General features: G+C 46.3%; 1 protein-coding gene across 6 annotated transcripts in view; it reads right to left on the bottom strand.

The window, feature by feature from the left end:
- The window catches only part of NCMAP (non-compact myelin associated protein), a 47,627-nt gene that overhangs the window by 5,873 nt on the left and 24,169 nt on the right, over window positions 1-17,585 (bottom strand). Inside the window, exon 1 of one of the 6 annotated variants that reach the window (XM_075121307.1) lies at window positions 12,586-12,642. The exons of 4 other annotated variants lie outside the window; for them this stretch is intronic. The gene's annotated coding sequence lies outside the window, so the exon portion shown is untranslated. Of the gene's footprint in view, window positions 1-897; window positions 1,112-12,585; window positions 12,643-17,585 lie in introns of those variants that run through there. One more of the 6 variants, XM_075121306.1, reaches the window with a different exon arrangement.

The raw sequence follows: 17,585 nt of genomic DNA, 5'->3' as shown, positions 1-17,585 counted from the left end.
TGCTACTGTCAGCACTCATTTGAGATAACTGGACAATTATCCATCAGATATTTGGGTCTTAACCAAGAGCCAGATTGTAATCACCTTACACCATGAATAGTTCTATTGAAATGAATGAACCGATTGCAGAGTAAAGTACTGTACCATGCATGGAATTTTGGCCCCACTCCTGCCATGGGGAGTCATGGGCACCAGTGAAGTCCATGGCAAGATTTCACCCAGTGTGAGTAAGGATACTCTTCGAACCCCAAGTAAGCTATTCACCTTAAAATGTACAGTGCTCAGCACTGCTGACACACGGAATAAAGTAAGCAAATTCCATGCATGCCAAAGGTGCAATTTTACCATTCCACAGAACTGAGTTTCAGAGGAGAAACATTGGCATAAATTGGAAACAAGTGGCAACAGGCAACCAAACTACAAAGACAGTGAGTTTCGAAGTCCACGTTGCAATTTGGCCTAGAACTCCTGATATTTGGAATAGCAAAAGAATCAGGCCATAACCTTGGCACAGTGACAATTCTGACCTTGAAAGTGGAAAACACAGGAGGGTTCTCTATTATCATGAACAATTGTATTCTGCAGTACTTGTCCAAACCACTACCGCTTGAAATAGTGATACTGCAATCTTTAGGACTTTGTTTTGCATATAAAGGGAGAACAACTGGAAAAGAATAGAAGATTCTCATATATGCCATACACAGTATTACATTCCTCATTGATTTGCACCAATGACTGGGAGACTCAGGGCAGGTCTACACTACGGAGCAAAGTCGACCTAAGTTACGCAACTCCAGCTACATGAATAACGTAGCTGGAGTTGACATATCTTAGGTTGACTTATTGTAGTGTCTACACCGCGCTGGGTCAGTGGGAGAAACTCTCCCATCGACTTACCTTATGGTTCTCGTTCCAGTGGGGTACCGAAGTCGACGGGAGAGCAACTGGCGGTTGATTTAGCGGGTCTTCACTAAAACTGCTAAATCGACCCCCAGTGGATCGATCGCCGCATGTCGATCCCCCGGTTAGTGGAGACGAGCCCTCAGTCAGGAGTACTAAATTTTGTGATTCAGTAAACGAACAAAGAGGCTATTTTAAAAAGGCTACTGCATCCGCAAATGTACTTTGACAATTGTGTCAATTTTGATTATTTGTGATAAATCTCTGTAGTAAACATTCCATAATGTCAATGAAGCCTTAGGAGATTTCGCCCCACTAAATCTTTGCTGACAAGTGAGGTAAAGCGAGATTTGTGAGAATGATTAGGTTTGGGGTTGGCAAACAGGAGAATGCATGAGATTCTACAGCATGTATCTATGATAATAAGTAAAATACTTTGCACTCTCTCTCTTTTAGAGTTTTCCGAGGGGAGGGGGAAGAAAAAAACCTTTATGCCAAAGGAAGATTTAAATCATCAAATTACTTTCTTCATCCTAGGTGGAAAAAAACCCATGACTGTAATTAAATCACATTGCAGTCAATTATGATCCCACAGATGGCACATCCTACAACAGAGCCACAATGGCAAAGTGAAATGAGGTACGCAATCCAGCCCACTCTTACTAATGCATCTGAAGTGGGACAGGACATGTGTGTGACTGGATCGATTGTGGGAGTTTGGTTTGCTTCTTCTTTCTACTTCATGTGGTAGCATTCTCAGGGAAAACATATAGCCTGTACATGTTAATGTAGGAAACGCTTTATAGCCCTGTCAGCGTTCTGTGTGTTACTAGTAACCTTAGCCATTAAAATAATCCTTCAATAGTGGAAGGATCCGAACACCACTTCATAGAGACCACAAAATCTATTTCAACTCTTTGATTTAAAGATATAATGCCCTCCAACCTATCACGATTAAATCATTCCTCAGTGCTTGATGCTTGGGCTGAATCTCGTCTATACTGATCAGGAGTGTGCCTTACTCGTTTTCTTACACTCCACTGAGATATTGTACACTTTATGGGCAAGTTCTTGGTATCTGTTTGCTTTGTGTCATGTAAAATTAAAGCTAACCCAGAGCCCAATATAGGGCTTTTTTAAATGGAGAGAAACCAACTGGTGAGATGGGGAAAATGATAAGTTGCACAGCTTTACCACACACTCAACCAGCCAGCTAACAAGTAAAGACAAATGCTAATCTAGGACTATCTTGGCCACTGAGGCTCCTTGAAGATCTCTCTCTCCCCTTCCCACACTATCCTCGAAAAGCTTTGCGGAAGCAGAATCTACCAAAGAAAGAAACTGCAAACACCAGGTGCAGTTTCTGGGAAGAGAAGCGAGGTCATGACTGGAATCGCCTTTGCTGGGGCTGGGTTCCATCTCTCAGGAAAAAACTGGGACATAATTGAGTCTCCACCCATGAGGCCAGGAGGCTCCAGTTAACTGACATTTTTGCATTGACAACAATCCTTTATACTGCTACAGCACCTTTCATCTGTGGGGCTTGATGGCATCATTGCAAAACCATAGATCCACTTCTGCCCCCTTCCTTACCTCCTGAAAGCAGAGGTCAGGTTTGCCATCATTAATAGAGCAGGAGGCTGTACAGCCTGCTGCGTTTGTGGTCAACTGTGGCATCACACGGAACACAAATCCCTGAACCTGGGTCTTGGCAGGAGCTCTTCCTGCCACTGAAGGAAGAGGAATGAAAAGGGCAATGGTAAAAGGGGCTGGGCAGCAGGCTTAGAGAGACCGTCAACACATGGTCATTGTTCTGTGGGTGCATGGAGAACATACTGAACTGACACAGTATTCGGTTGACAAGTTGTCACTGGGTGCCAGGAGCTAGGGAGCTCACGATCACCATGGGAACCTACGGGGCATGTATGCTCCCCAGCACACAGCTTACTGTGGTTCTCCTAGTCTGCTATCCCAGCGATGCACTGGGCCACGAGAAGGCAATGAAGCACAACGGCAGTACCCTGGATTGTGTATATAGACCTGGCGGACAACGGCTGCTGTTGTCATCTATGATAGAAATAGGTATCAATCATTTCCTGCAAATAGACGATCATGCCTTTGATGGATAACTTTTTATGTATGCCATGTTTTGAGAGGGGTGGGGGATGGAGATTTGTATTAATACTGCATTGAGCTGGCATCCATGTGTGTGTTACATCCCTTTCTGCTTAATGGAATCAGAATGGTTAAACTTTATAGCATATGCCCTATACTGCTAGCAGCTAATAGCGATTCTCCTTTAGTAGTTAAATAATGAGAATCTGGACCAAGATTATGAAACCTGGAGCCTAGAGTTAGGCTCCTAAGTAAATGATCTTTAAAAGTATGGAGCACCAGGCTCAACGGGAGCTGCTGGATTCTCAGACATTTTGAAAATTAGGCCACTTGAGAGCCTAAATAGAGATTTAGGAGCCTAACTTTAGGCACGTAAGGTGAAATCCTGGCCCCAATAAAGTTCATGGCAAAACTCCCAGTGACTGCGACAGGGCCAGAATGTGTCACTGATTTTTGAGAACCTTGGCCTTTGGCTGGTGGAGCCGGAGGATCTGAGTTCTGTCCTTATTAAGTACTAATTGGCTAGTCTGTGCACCACAGGGAGAGCTCATAGTTATGGATTTGTTACAATAGTAAATAGTTCTATTAATAGTTTTTTTAATAAACTGAGAATGGGAATTCAGAAAGTTACGGGCAGAGGGGAAGCCGGCGGCTGCTTTTTCCAATGTTTGCCCCAGCGCGAAAAGTTAGAATCGCAAGGTTGTTTCAATCAAATGGTTCAACTCTCTTTGGTCAAAAAAAAAAAAAAAAAATGAAAATAACTCTGTCCCAGAATCCATAACTGGGTCATTCTGCTCTGACTGAATGGTTCCTTTGTGTAACCAAGGCCAAGTTACTTTTGTAACATGATGATTTAGTCTGGTCATAGATCTTTTCACCCTGAAAGAAGGATTTTGGATCAAAAGCTCCCCCAGTCCTTGTCCAGGGAGTTTTGCAGAGAATTTGCAACTCTTCTGCTAAAACCTGACAGCTCAGTGTCACAAAGATAGCGTAAATTCTCCACAAAGCTGCATTTGTCATCACCCACTGCCCCCCATTTCCATTTCAACTAAAGCTGTTGCTTAGCACTATGTGCCTGTTTAATGAGAAACCTGCACAAGGCATCTCAGGCATTTGCTTTGCTCTCATTTCAGGATGAAAGCCCTCAGAGCATGGTGGGAGTCAGGCATTACAGCTGGGGGGAAGCTGAGCAAATATTTCCTTAAGGGCCCGACTCAGGAAAAGTCATGCCCAGCTTTCACCAACTAGCAGACTGTTCATGACTACAGAAACACACGTTTCAGGGCCTTCGGAGTGCAGACCGGATGGGTAATTTTCTTGGACGGTGTGCCAAGAAATGCCAAACAATCGCCCATGAGAGAGGGTTGGACATTTCGAAGGATTGGTAACAGGATCTTGCATCTGTCAGTTCTTGGTCACTAGTTCAAATCCATACCAGTAATTTACCAACTGGCCACTCAATCTGCCTAGGGTAAATAGAGGGCTGCTGGTGTCCAGGCATTTATGGGGCCAAATTCATCTGTGATCTAAGTGAGTGAAACGCCATTGTGGACAATGGGATTGTGCTTGTTTAGAGCAGGGATGAATTTTATCTACGGGCCACAGCTGGCTTTCAAACAATCATACCAAGGACTCCATGTGAAAATAAAGTTATGTCATAACTTTGTTTCCATATTGCTACCATAAACCTGCTGAACATACAGGTTGTAAATCCTGTTGGAGAGGTACCGTATTCTGAGCACAGGAGTGGGAGCGAGCAACTCTGGGGGGCTAATTCCGGTCTGCCAGAGTGTCTTGGAGAAGCCTCTCTGCTTAGTTTCCCAGCTGTGAAATAGGGAAGAGTTGCACAATTGGGTGTCATCCATCCAGTCCCAACTTCTGGCAGTCAGAGGTTTAGGGACACTCAGAGCATATGGCTGTATCCCTGACCATCTTGGCTAATAGCTATTGATTTCTAGCCACTTAATCTCTAGACCACACTGGCCCATAATATATGATCTAAACACCACTGAATTTAACGGGAATCTTTCCCTCGACTTTAGGTCCTAATCCAAAGCTCACTGATTTGTCTATAAAGTGCTTTGAAGATGAATAGCACTGGGTAGATGCTATGTAACAGGCGTTCTATGGTTTGCACTATTATCAACATTCATTTTAAATGCTCTCTTCACTACACACACAAGACTGTACCTCATTTTGTACATGCACACACCTGTCTGGGTTCCTGAGTGCTGCTAATTATGTGTAATTCTACAGATAAAAAGGGACCACAGATTGTCAAAATATTTCCAGATATTCATTAGGTGGATGCAAACATAACCAGCAGAGTGAAGCCCCTGGAACGTTTCCATTTAACTCACCTTTGTAGATACAGTACCTCGGTTGTTTTGGCAACTGACTGCAATCTATCCATTTATAAAACCTTCCCTGTTCCCCTCAGCCCCAGCATTGCAAGCTGAACGGACATGCTCATCTACCAGAGCTTCAGGGTTGGAGCTAACCAGCCAAACAGCTAGTGCTACTTCGTGAAACACCTGGTGAGGACAGAAGAGGGCGGTGGGGAAATATATAGGGTTTGTTTGCATGCTTCCATAAGAGCTTAAGTTCGAGAGCTGACTTCCTGCTATGGAAAGGCAGGTGCTGCTTAGAGAGAGATGCAGACTTCAGCACTTAGCAACCCAGGAAAAGGGTGTCATGATGTCAGACACTAACAGTGGAAAGGTTCAAGAGTGCCTGTTGGCTCCAGTCCCTATTTAAAACGCTGTGCTATAGCCAGACATTCAGCTGGATATCAAAGTAGCCATTTTATCTGTATTACCTGCAAAAATATTTATACTTTGTAGCAGCTGCGGTCTGGGGATCTCAAAGCACAATGAATTAATCTTTCCAGCTCCACTGCGTGCTTGTTAATAACCTCATCTAACATGTGGGGAAACCTGAAGCTGAGAATTAGTGACCTCAGTTGTGCTGCTGGTCACAGGGTTGGGAAGAACATGAGAAGTGCTGACTTCCGGATTTGCTACTCTGGAGCTTCCCCCTGCTCCCACTAATATCAATGGGGCAAGATCAAGCACTTAAGAATGGCCATACTGCATCAGACCAATGGTCCACCTGGTCCAGTATCCTGTCTCTGATAGTAACTGGCGCCAGATGCTTCAGAAGGAGTGAACAGAACAGGGTTATTTACTGAGTGAGCTACCCGCTGTCATCCAGTCGCTGCTTCTGGCAGTCAGGACACCCAGAGCATGGGGCTGCGTCCCTGACCATCTTGGCTAACAGCTATTGATTTCTAGCCACTTAATCTCTAGACCACACTGGCCTGTAATATGTGATGAAAGAAAACCACTGAAAGCATTAGACCAAGCTAAACAGTAGTCTGTGTGACTGTGTTAATAAAGAAAACTGGATCAATGGCCATGTCACAGCTGGTAGGAAGGCAAACATTCTCCATAACTTTCAATCAGATTTAGGCTCCTACGTGTCTAAATCACTTCTGAGAATGGGATTTGGCTCCTTTACATGGGTACTTTCCACATTATAATCAGAGCTGTTGAAGCAGTGCAGTCTAGGAAGCAACACTTTTAATGTGATTGAACTGAAATCATTTATAGCTGCACCCCTGCAAGAGCAAAGGGGGCTCCAGGAAGCTAAAGATGGGGGGGGTGTCTCCCTCACCCCATTGATCAGTAAGCAGGGAGCATTAGTCACAATGCATACAGGCTAAGATTTGCAAAGGAGCCTAGGAGAGTTATGCACTCAAATCAATTAGAGGTTGGTGTTTTTCACTTCCATAGGCCCACTGAAAGCCCCAGCCCCACACGTTCAGTCAATCTTGGCTGTTGGGCGGCCAATGAGAAATGAGTTCAGCGAGTCTCAGTCCAATTCCCTATAGAAAGGTGCCCACGTCACAAATTCACCGCCACGCTTGACCCTCCACCAGAAAGACCAAGGACTCAACTGGCTGTAGAAACCAAACTACCCTCTCCCCTCTAGGTCAGGGCTGGGGCTGGAAGTGTTTGATGGATAACCAGGCTTTTGTCTCCGTCAACCCACTACCTTTCAGAAGCAGCCGCATTCACTGGCAGGCAGCGCTGACGTTCAGCATTATTGCCTAAGGAGCTCTCCCCTGGGTTACAGGTTTTATCCTCTTAGAGGGAATCGATCAGGTGTTCGTGGCAAGATCCAACAACGTAGAGGGGGGAAAAGAGGTTTCTAAAAAACATCACAAAATCCATTTTTTTCCCCCATAAACCGATAGGCCATCCAACCGCCCGTTCAATCCTGCACCACCACCACCCCCCGAACAATTTACAACAACAAAACCCGCCATAACAGCTGGGCCCACTGCCCAAGTTTTAAGGCAAAATAAAAACACGATGTGCTTCAGTGAAGTAATGCGCCTGAATTTACCTTGGGAGGATCTCCGGAGAGAAGAGGAAAAAATAAAAATAAAAAAAAAAAATCGAGGCTCAGATTAGCCTGCAGGAGCGATTGCATAAGTGTGGCTTCCGGCAAACAATACAACTATGTATTAAGTGTTTGCCCTGATGTCAGACCAGCGCCTTTACATGAGCATTTGTGTCTCTCAGGCTCTGGCATGAAGCCCTCCAGGTTTAGCCTTGTTAAACACACATTAAGGAGCACTTCATTTCCTTGCTGAGGCAGAGTGATAATCACATTAAACTACAGGTGGTTTCTGCATCCAGCAACAGCAGTGGCATTAAAAAAAAAAAAAAAAAAAAAAAAAAACAAAACCCACCTGTACAGCCTGAGGACAAGAGCCAGCAAAGCACTGAAAGTCCTCAGCTCCTATTTGATCAATCATCCTGCAGCCTCTGACCCAAGTTCTGCTGTACGAGCCCACAGCCAGGGCCTGACTATCCCCTTTCTTGGTTTAAATCGTTATTATGGATGGGATTTTCAAAAGGAGCCCAGCACGCAAATTTCATGGAGAGTTGGGCCCCCAATGCCCTTAGGTTCTCTTGAAAATCCCAGTCCTCAGTAGTAATATTTGAACATCTGAAGTAGCTGAGGGCGCGCCTTTGAAATCCATCTGGTGCTTTTCTAATGCCCACCTCACCATAATTGCTAGACACAACAGCAGTGGTTCTCAAACTTTTATATTCATGGACCACTTGAAAATTGCTGAGGGTCTCGGCGGACCACTTAATGATCTTTCCAAATGTTGTTTGTACCGTTAGCCAACTACTGTAAAGGGCTTTGAATAAAACCCGTAATAATAAATGTTTTTTTGTTCTACAGATAAAAGCACACAACTCCTATTTTAATATCAGTAGTCTAATCTTTCTAATGTGATGGATGTGCCCTCTCTCCTCCGCCGCGGCAGCCCCCGAGCTGGGGCTGGGAGGGAGGGGGTCTCTCCCCCGCCACAGAGCTGGGGCTGGGATAGAGGGCCATCTCTCCCCAGCAGCCGCAACCCTGGAGCTGGGGAAAGTCACCTCTTTCTCTGGCTGCTGCAGCCCTGCGCATCCCAAATTCCCCCCACCCCCTCCTCTCACCCCACTGCCCCTTCCCAACTACCCCCTATTCCCCCCAAGGCCACCACCTCACCTTGTGAGGTGCATCTTCTCCAGGGTCCATGCCCCTAATTAGTGGAGCCACGCCTCCGTGGCTCCATTAATTAGGTGGGTGGCCCTTCATTTTCTCATGTGTGGCCACCCAGGCGCGCACCTTAGAGGGAAACTATCCGCGAACCACCTGGGTGGAGCTCGCAGACCACAGTTTGGGAACCACTGCACCACCGATATCGTTGAGAGAGACATCTATTCCATCTGATCACGCACCAAGCTCTTGCTGCTCTTCATGTAGAGCTACTTTCTAGGGAGATCAAATCGGGCAGGTTGCCCTCTAGAGGGTTACCTAAGAGAAAAGGAGTGATGGTAAAAGACAAAGGAATAGGGGTGGGAGCAGGGCTGTTTTGACACAGAGACTGAAGTGCTGCCGAGGAAGCCACTCTAGTCTCCCTCTCACACCAGATCCACAGCATAAAGGGCCTGATCCAAAGAAATCAGCTGCATTCTGGGATGGGCAATTCCCAGGAGGATGTATGGTAGATGGAGGTTGTCACGGGAAAGGCCCAGTTTGGGCATCATGCACCCAGTCTGCAGAGGTGCTCAGTGCCCTCAACTCTCCTTGGAATCTACGGGAACCTCACTGTTAAAAAAAAAAAAAAGAAAAAACCATCAGGCCACAGGTTGTCTAAAGCTGGGCTCCCAAAACGAGGACGCATCCAAAAGAAGAGGCCACTTCTGAAAACTTGGGCTCAGTTGACTTGCCCAAGGCCATTGACGGAGTCAATGTCACAACCAGGATTGGAACGCAGGATTCCCAGTTCCCTGCATCTGTCTGAAGCACTGAACCACACACTCTGCCCCTTTCCTCCCTGTGTGAATACATGCTCTTTATTCTTAACCTATACGATAGTAGCACCTGGAAGGCCCAGCTGAGATCAGGGCCCCATTGCGCCAGGCTCTGTACGTACATACAGTAAGAGACAGTCCCTGCCTTGAGTTAACAAGCTAAACAGACGAGACAGAAAGGGTGGGAGAATGGAAACATCATCCCCATTTGACAGGTGGGAACCAAGGCAGAGCTGCCTGGCTGCACCTCCGCCAGCAACAGCAAGGACGGGGAGCTGCTTGCGGAGACGGGGAGCCGCCCGGGGTGCTAGAAATAGGTGAAGAAGAAAGAGGTTCTTTCTAGCTGTTGGCACTGCAGGTCCCTGTAATGAAATGGGTCCCTACACAATTATCCACTGTCCCACGTTGGTAGGCTAGGTAGAACAGGGCCATCTCAGCGGGCGCACCAGGAAGCACCGAACCTGATGGGAGCCTAATTCCAGACACACAGGGTTAGAACCCCCATGGTCTCATCCCTTCAGCCACGCTCCTCACCTCCTGCATCTGACCTGTGGGCAGGCCAAGACCCTGCCTCCTCCTCAGCCCCTTTTGTGCCCAAAGAGGCCCAGCAAGGCCCTACTGTCAGCAGAGCATGGAGTGTGCGAAAGTGGAGCAGGAACTGCATCATGGAAGGATGGTTTTGGTGAAGGTGCTTGGTGGTCCCTTGGAGACCAGGTTTCTATTCTTGGCTCTGCCTCTGCCACTGATTTCCTGTGTGACCTTGGGCGAGGCCTTCATTCCTCAGCCATCACACAGGGATGATGATAAGCCATTTGCAGTAATGGGGGCCATAAAGAAATATCTGGAAAGAGAATGAAAGTCTAAAAAGAGATTCAAAGGGTGGGGAAGGAGAATTTCTGGTACCCTTCCCCCACACACAACTGATCATCCATGCAGGGCCCAGGTGCAATCTGGCCCGTAGTTTTTATTAGTGAACTGCTACTGGTGTATAGATCACAGAACTTTGATCTTTTGTAGACCCTGTAAAAAAGAAGTCGTAATTCAAAAGCATTTCCTCCATATTTAATAAATGTATAAACTGTTTCTACTAATTGCAAGCCCAATAAAATGCAGCAGGGGTACCTTTTACTTCCTATGATGCTTTGATGCCAATCAAACCCATGCACAGATATAGCAGGCTTTAATCTATGGCTCTACCTACCTACATATCCACCCAACAATTTACAACACACGGGATACATTTCTGAGTGCCATCAACTTCAGCTGAAGTTAGTTAGCCCAGTCCTGGAAGGTCCTAAGTATCTTGAACTCGCACTGCAGCCAATGGCTGTTGAGGGCCCTCAGAAGCTCAGAGCAGCTGCTCAGCACCTTGCACGATCAGGGCTTCATTCTCTTTCCAAACATCTCCCTCGGTACTTGTACGGAACTCAGTAACATAGTATTTGAGTTCATCATAAACAACGAATTTAGCCTCATGCAACCTTTGGGAGGTCTCCCTATACTAGCTGAGGCAGCGAGGTACATTAAAAAACACTGAAGTGAGTTGAATTTATTATTATTATTATTAGCTAGCTAACTAGGTGACTGGAAAATGGAAAATGATGTGCGCTATTTTATGGCTTGAATGACTGAATTACATAACCCCCCCACCAATGCCCGTCACTAAGTCCGGTAATTTTGTCAAGTGTCCGTCGCGCAACATGGTGGTGCTGACCCCTGGCTGGAAACTGAACCCAGATCTCCTGAGTTTGAGATCACCCTACAAAGTTCACACCGCTCAAATAAATATTCCTCCTGGGCCAAAGTGAGACTTCCACTGCCGAGATCAACTGTTCAAGGTGTCCATTGAGGCTGAGCTCAAATGCTTCGTGCTCAAAGATGATTGGGGAGGGGACCCTAACCTAAACTCCCAGTGAAAGTTAAAGCCAAGGCAGCATCCAAAGAAGAAAATCTACGCAGCTCAACAGCTCAATGTATGTTTGGCAACCTTATGGCGATACACTAAGACAGGGCAGTAAACATTGATCAGAAACGGTGTGCTCGAAGGGTGGCATTGCCAGAAGGTTGAGTTACTTCATTGTTTCAGCCTAAAAATGATTCCTTTTTAAAAAAATACCTAGATCCCTGAATCTACCCCAAACTGCTTTTTAAACAAAACTGCCCATTTACATGGAATGCCTGAATGATGGATCAGACATCAGCAGAGACCTGGGAACAATTATACAGTGTATTCCTGAAAGGAATGTTAGAGGGTTTCCTTTATTGTCAACACTTTTTAATTAAAAGGCCCCTTTACAACAGTGCCTCGCTTGTCCACCCGCACTGTACATTTTTAAGTTATGACTGGACATATGAGAAGCATTACACCAAGCACCCATCAACAGCAATTCAGACTTGGCAAATGAGACTTAGGTAGTTTCTAATGTAAAAAGCCTTATCCGAATCATAGGGGGAAATGCAACAGAGAATTTAGCCTTTTTATAGCAAAAGGGTTCTTTGCTCTCCCCAGAACACGGAGGGAACATCTACAGTAGGGTTATCCTGGAGAATCCAGCTAGTCTTTAATTAAATGATGATTTAGTTAAATAGTTAAATGGTGATGCCACGGGACGAAACCTCGAAGAATACATCCAATCAAAACTGGCGACCCTAATCTGCACAGAGCAGATGGTGTAATTTCCCACGGTACCTCGCTAGCATGCTAAAAATGAAATGTAGCCGTGGCAGCCTCAGAGGAAGGAGGGGCTAGCCACCCAAGTACAAACCTAGTGTCTTGAACAGGATGGTACCTGGGGTGGCTAGCTCCTCCCACCCCTTATGCTGCCGTGGCTACATTTATTTTTCGCATACCAGCTCAATCAGAGGAAGCCATGCAACGTCTCCTTGAGCTGGAGTTGACACTTTCCAGCTCCAGCATAGGTACCCCCAAAGGAAGGAGTTCAAGTTCTACGGGAAACGATGTACAGATTGCACACACAACCACTCCCAGCACGTCAGCAATTTTATACGAATAGTAACTTCATCAGAGGTTCTCAAAATGCTTTAATTAAGCCCCACTGAGATGTAGACAACTATCCCCCGATTTCACACAGTGGGGAGGGTGGAGAGCCTAAGTCACTTGCTGATGGCTATTCAACAAGGTGGTGGCCTAGAACCCAGATGTCCTGACTCTAGGTCTTCCTCTACCCACCAGATCATGCTCCCACACTGGGATCCTCAATGTGCGAGGCAGGCCTCCTCCGTGGTGAGGACGTCAGTGCCATTGACTTCAGGCTTTGGTCTCTAAAGAGGAGAGAATACAGGCGTATGGCTTGAAGTTTCTTCCTTGTGCCAAATGAAAGAGGCAAGGGATTTCTCGCTGAGCGTGTGAATTCACTTTTCACGGACAATGTTCTTGCTCCGAGACAGATTATTGTGAGCCTGTCGTTCATAGTAACAAGTCCCCACAGAAAAATCAGCCCTGTGTGTTTCCATCAGAGCTAGGACCAGGCACGATGTGTGGATTTGGATCTAAAGCTGAGCAGCCCCAGAGCTTCGATCCAGTCTGTTGGCCTCAGCTCAAAAGCCCCTGCATGAGAAACGCTTTTTGTCTGTTTTCATTCCTGCCGTTCTGGAGGAAGGGTGTGTGTTCACGGCGGCGTCAGGAGACGTGTTAGAGACGCTTGCAGAAGGCCGGGAGGTGATTTTTCTTGGTAACCTAGATAAATATTTTTTTCTAAACTTTATTCAGGGCACTGGATTTTCTGGCTGCGCAAACATAAGAATCTCTTTGACTTCCTTCATATCGCTCCTGGAGCTCAGAGGAGCTCCTTCAATAGTTAATTCAGCAACCAGAAGTTTGATTTAATTCCCATCATCTTTACGAGTGAGCAGATCTATGAAATGCAGGGGGCCTAGTCAGCAAAGATCAGAATGGGACGTGGCAGCGGGGGCTCTGTCGTTAATAAAAACAAGCCAAAGTTTTACTTCCACTACCTGTTACCACAAATTTTGTGAATCAAGGCTCCAATCCTGCAAAAACTTAGGCACAAGCTTAACTTTAAGCTTGGGAGCTGTCCCACTGACTTCAGTGGAATCACTCAATCACTTGGGCCTGATCCAAAGCCCATGGAAGGCAATGGAGAGACTCCAAATGTGTTAAAAGAAAAGGAGGACTTGTGGCACCTTAGAGACTAACAAATTTATTTGAGCATAAGCTTTCATGAGCTACAGCTCATTCTATCAAGCATTCTTACAACTACAATACCCACCTGCTGAAGTGAAGAAACAGACTGACAGAGACAAAAGAGTACCCAGAAGTTACCTACGACAAGACAGGCCCAACAAAGAAATAACAGAACGCCACTAGCCATCACCTTCAGCCCCCAACTAAAACCTCTCCAATGCATCATCAAGGATCGACAACCTATCCTGAAGGACGACCCATCACTCTCACAGATCTTGGGAGACAGGCCAGTCCTTGCTTACAGACAGCCCCCCAACCTGAAGCAAATACTCACCAGCAACCACATACCACACAACAGAACCACTAACCCAGGAACCTATCCTTGCAACAAAGCCCATTGCCAACTGTGTCCACATATCTATTCATCATAGGGCCTAATCACATCAGCCACACTATCAGAGGCTCGTTCACCTGCACATCTACCAATGTGATATATGCCATCATGTGCCAGCAATGCCCCTCTGCCATGTACATTGGCCAAACTGGACAGTCTCCATGTAAAAGAATAAATGGACACAAATCAGACGTCAAGAATTATAACATTCAAAAACAAGTTGGAGAACACTTCAATCTCTTTGGTCACTCGATTACAGACCTAAAAGTTGCAATTCTTCAACCAAAAAAACCTCAGAAACAGACTCCAACGAGAGACTGCTGAATTGGAATTAATTTGCAAACTGGATACAATTAACTTAGGCTTGAATAAAGACTGGGAGTGGATGGGTCATTACACAAAGTAAAACTATTTCCCCATGTTTATTCCCCCCCCCCACACACACACACACTGTTCCTCAGATGTTCTTGTCAACTGCTGGAAATGGCCCACCTTGATTATCACTACAAAGGGTTCCCTCCCACCCTCTCGCTCTCCTGCTGGTAATAGCTCATCTTACCTGATCACGCTGTTACAGTGTGTATGATAACAGCCATTGTTTCATGTTCTGTGTATTTTCCACGGTATGCATCCGACGAAGTAAGCTGTAGCTCACGAAAGCTTATGCTCAAATAAATTTGTTAGTCTCTAAGGTGCCACAACTACTCCTTTTCTTTTTGCGGATACAGACTAACATGGCTGCTATTCTGAAGCCTGTCAAATGTGTTAAGCGTTTGCAAGGTCAGAGACAAAACCAGCAACTCCAAAGGCATGGTAGGAATTCCTGGGAACTTGTGTGGACAGGCATGTGTCGTATACATAGGCCTTGTCTACACTAAAGGGAAAAGTCGATCTAAGCTACGCAATTTGAGTTAAGTGAATTGCGTAACTCAATTCGACGTAGCTTAGATCTACTTACCACGGGGTCCACACTACGCAACATCGATGGGAGACGCTCTACAGTCGACTCCCCTTACTCTTCTCGATCCGGTGGCGTACAGAAGTCGACGGGAGAGCGATCTGCTGTTGATTTAGCAGGTCTTCACTAGACTGCCAATGTATCGATCGCCGCACATCGATCCCCCGTTAAGTGTAGACAAGCCCATAGTGTGGGTGCGACCATAACCCAAATAATCATCTCGTAGTAACCTGTTTCATTCAGTCACACCTCCATGACCAGTATCTTGTCTCTAAGTTATATTTGCGTTATAACAACTTACATTAAAGAACTTACAATCTTAACTATATAGGCTTTCATTTCAACTGCCACCTCTTAGATAGTGACAGGTTCCATGCACTAGTTTCTAGCTTTACAAACTATCTGTACACGTTATCCAAAGAATCATGTTGTCCAAAACTGAAATGCAGCCAATTTTGGGAACACAGCACCTATCTAACAGTGCACAGTGACCCTACATAAAAGTACTTTAGGACAGGAAGTGAAGGAGGATGCCACACCTACTTGAAACGGGGGTGGGGGGACGGGAGAGAAAAAATCTGGAATGGTACAATGCAATCATCCACACTGGAATTTGGCTAGGTCTTTGGGCAAATACTACTACAGTCCCCTTTGCAAAAGGATTGTACTAAAGGATCTTTAATGACAGGTGGCGTGTGTAACAGATAGGGCAATTTCCTGCAATATCCTTGATAGAACTTATTGTATTAAGTGTATGTGTTATTGTGGGCTGGGAATGTACGTAACCTCTCTAGGGGGGAGATGTGGCAGATATAAAACCTAGGAGTTCAAAAGATTATATTGAAAACGTGCCAGTCAAATATGGATTCTAGGGATAAGTGGATTTCCTGGGAAATCCGTAGGGAGGAGTTAATGCAAATTCCCCAACTCTGGATGTGCAAAAACCCAGCCTTTTGAAGCTATGCCCTTAGGAGAGGCTCACTATCTGCTGATTACCTGTTTCAGAAAGCCAAGATTAAAGGCCTGAGCTGTATAAAGAAACAGCCAATCTGCCTGGCCTTTGTTCTGGTTCTGGATCTAAGATAGATGAACTTGTAGCCCCGGGGAAAAGCCAGTTGTGGGTTTTTGAAGGACTAAAACCTACCAGAGCCCTAGGCTGGAGTTTGGGGTGGACACTGAGCAGGTTTGTAGGAACTTTTATTGTTTGAATACATGTTCTCTGCATTGAAACCTTAAGAATAAATGTGCTTGCTTAGAAGCAGCTGGATCGTAACTTGCAGTTGCTGGCAACATACTGGGCATAGCCTTCAGAGAGAAAGCAAAACAGACCCTGGCCTTTTAGGCAGTCTGGCTTGCTGGGTATATCACAGCGTAAGGCAGGGAGCTGGGCAGCCTTAAAACCCCTGGTCAGAGGGGAATGAGACAGGGCTCTCTGCCCAAGAGAGGTGACAGCTGGGATCCAGAAACCTAAAATGGGGGCCTTTCGTGGATCCTGGAGGGGGAATACTGGTGCAGTTGCCCTGACACTGTGGCTGCAAGGACCTAATTTTATGTCCCATGCAAAAGATGGCACCTTCAACAGCATACAGCACCTTGCACACTGGTCTCTGATCCATGACTGGGGCCTTTCTGAGCGACTCTAGTTATTTAATCCTCTCCTCTGCAGTAGCTCCAGCATGGAACCGGGTGGATCCTGCCCCCTTGTACTCACTGAGGGTGAGCCAGGGTCTGCTGAACGTTGCTGGAGGCTGCTTGTTCCAACGTGAAGCTTAGAGCAGCTTGGGTTTCGACTCCAGCACGACATGCATGCAGAGCTGGGATTCCATGCCTGGAGTTGAATAGCATGCCGCATGCAGTACTGATTTTGCAGGATTGATTGACGTAAGCGCTGTACCTACATGGGGCGCGCCATTTGCTGAGCAGTGGCAACAGAGTTCACGGCTTCCGAAAGCTTTGCCCACCCAGTTTAACTGGCACAAGCATCTCTGCTTTACTCTGATCACTGCAGTGTGTGTCGTCCTCCCCCATTTCACAGATGGGGGAACAGAGGCCCAGAGAGGTGAAGGGACATGCCCAAGGCAGGAAGTCGCTAGCAAAGCTGGGAACAGAGGCCACATCTCCTGACTCGCAGTCCTGCAGTTCATTCACCAGACCATCCTTCCTCCTCCATAAGTGGAGCGAGTGGGGGGCAAGCCTGGGGCAAAACTGAAGGGGAGTCGGAGGCCTCTTTTGACTGTCTGATGCGCTGAGAGAGAGAGAGAGAGAACAGCAAGCTGCCTAGACCCAGGTGAGTTCTGCCCTCAGACACATCCCATGGGGTGCTGTGGCTCTGCCCGCGGGTTCTTGAGGGCCTGTTTTTGAAAGGGCATTTCTGGCTCTGTGCTATTGATAGATCAGCTCTTCTCTCCTGCTGTAAACAGAGGCAGAATCCTCTCGGACCAGGAGCACGGGCCTCAGTTTGAGAGAGGCAGGACCATTGTCCCCACCTGCAATAATCTCAGATGAAAGGAAGAGGGCTTGGCACTTGAAACAGCACAAACAAGCAGAACAAAAACACCTTACGCACTAGTCAGGGATCGCTAGTCGCTCCCAGACATGACGAGGAAATAGTTAGGGGGCAGAATCAGAACCGGGGTGGTTTTAACTGAAGAGATGAGAATGAATCGTAAGAAT

This window comes from Caretta caretta, chromosome 19 (genome assembly GCF_965140235.1).
Source record: "Caretta caretta isolate rCarCar2 chromosome 19, rCarCar1.hap1, whole genome shotgun sequence".
Lineage (NCBI taxonomy): Eukaryota > Metazoa > Chordata > Testudines > Cheloniidae > Caretta > Caretta caretta.
The sequence above is the reverse complement of the archived record's forward strand: the minus strand, read 5'-3'. Positions and strand labels throughout refer to the sequence as shown.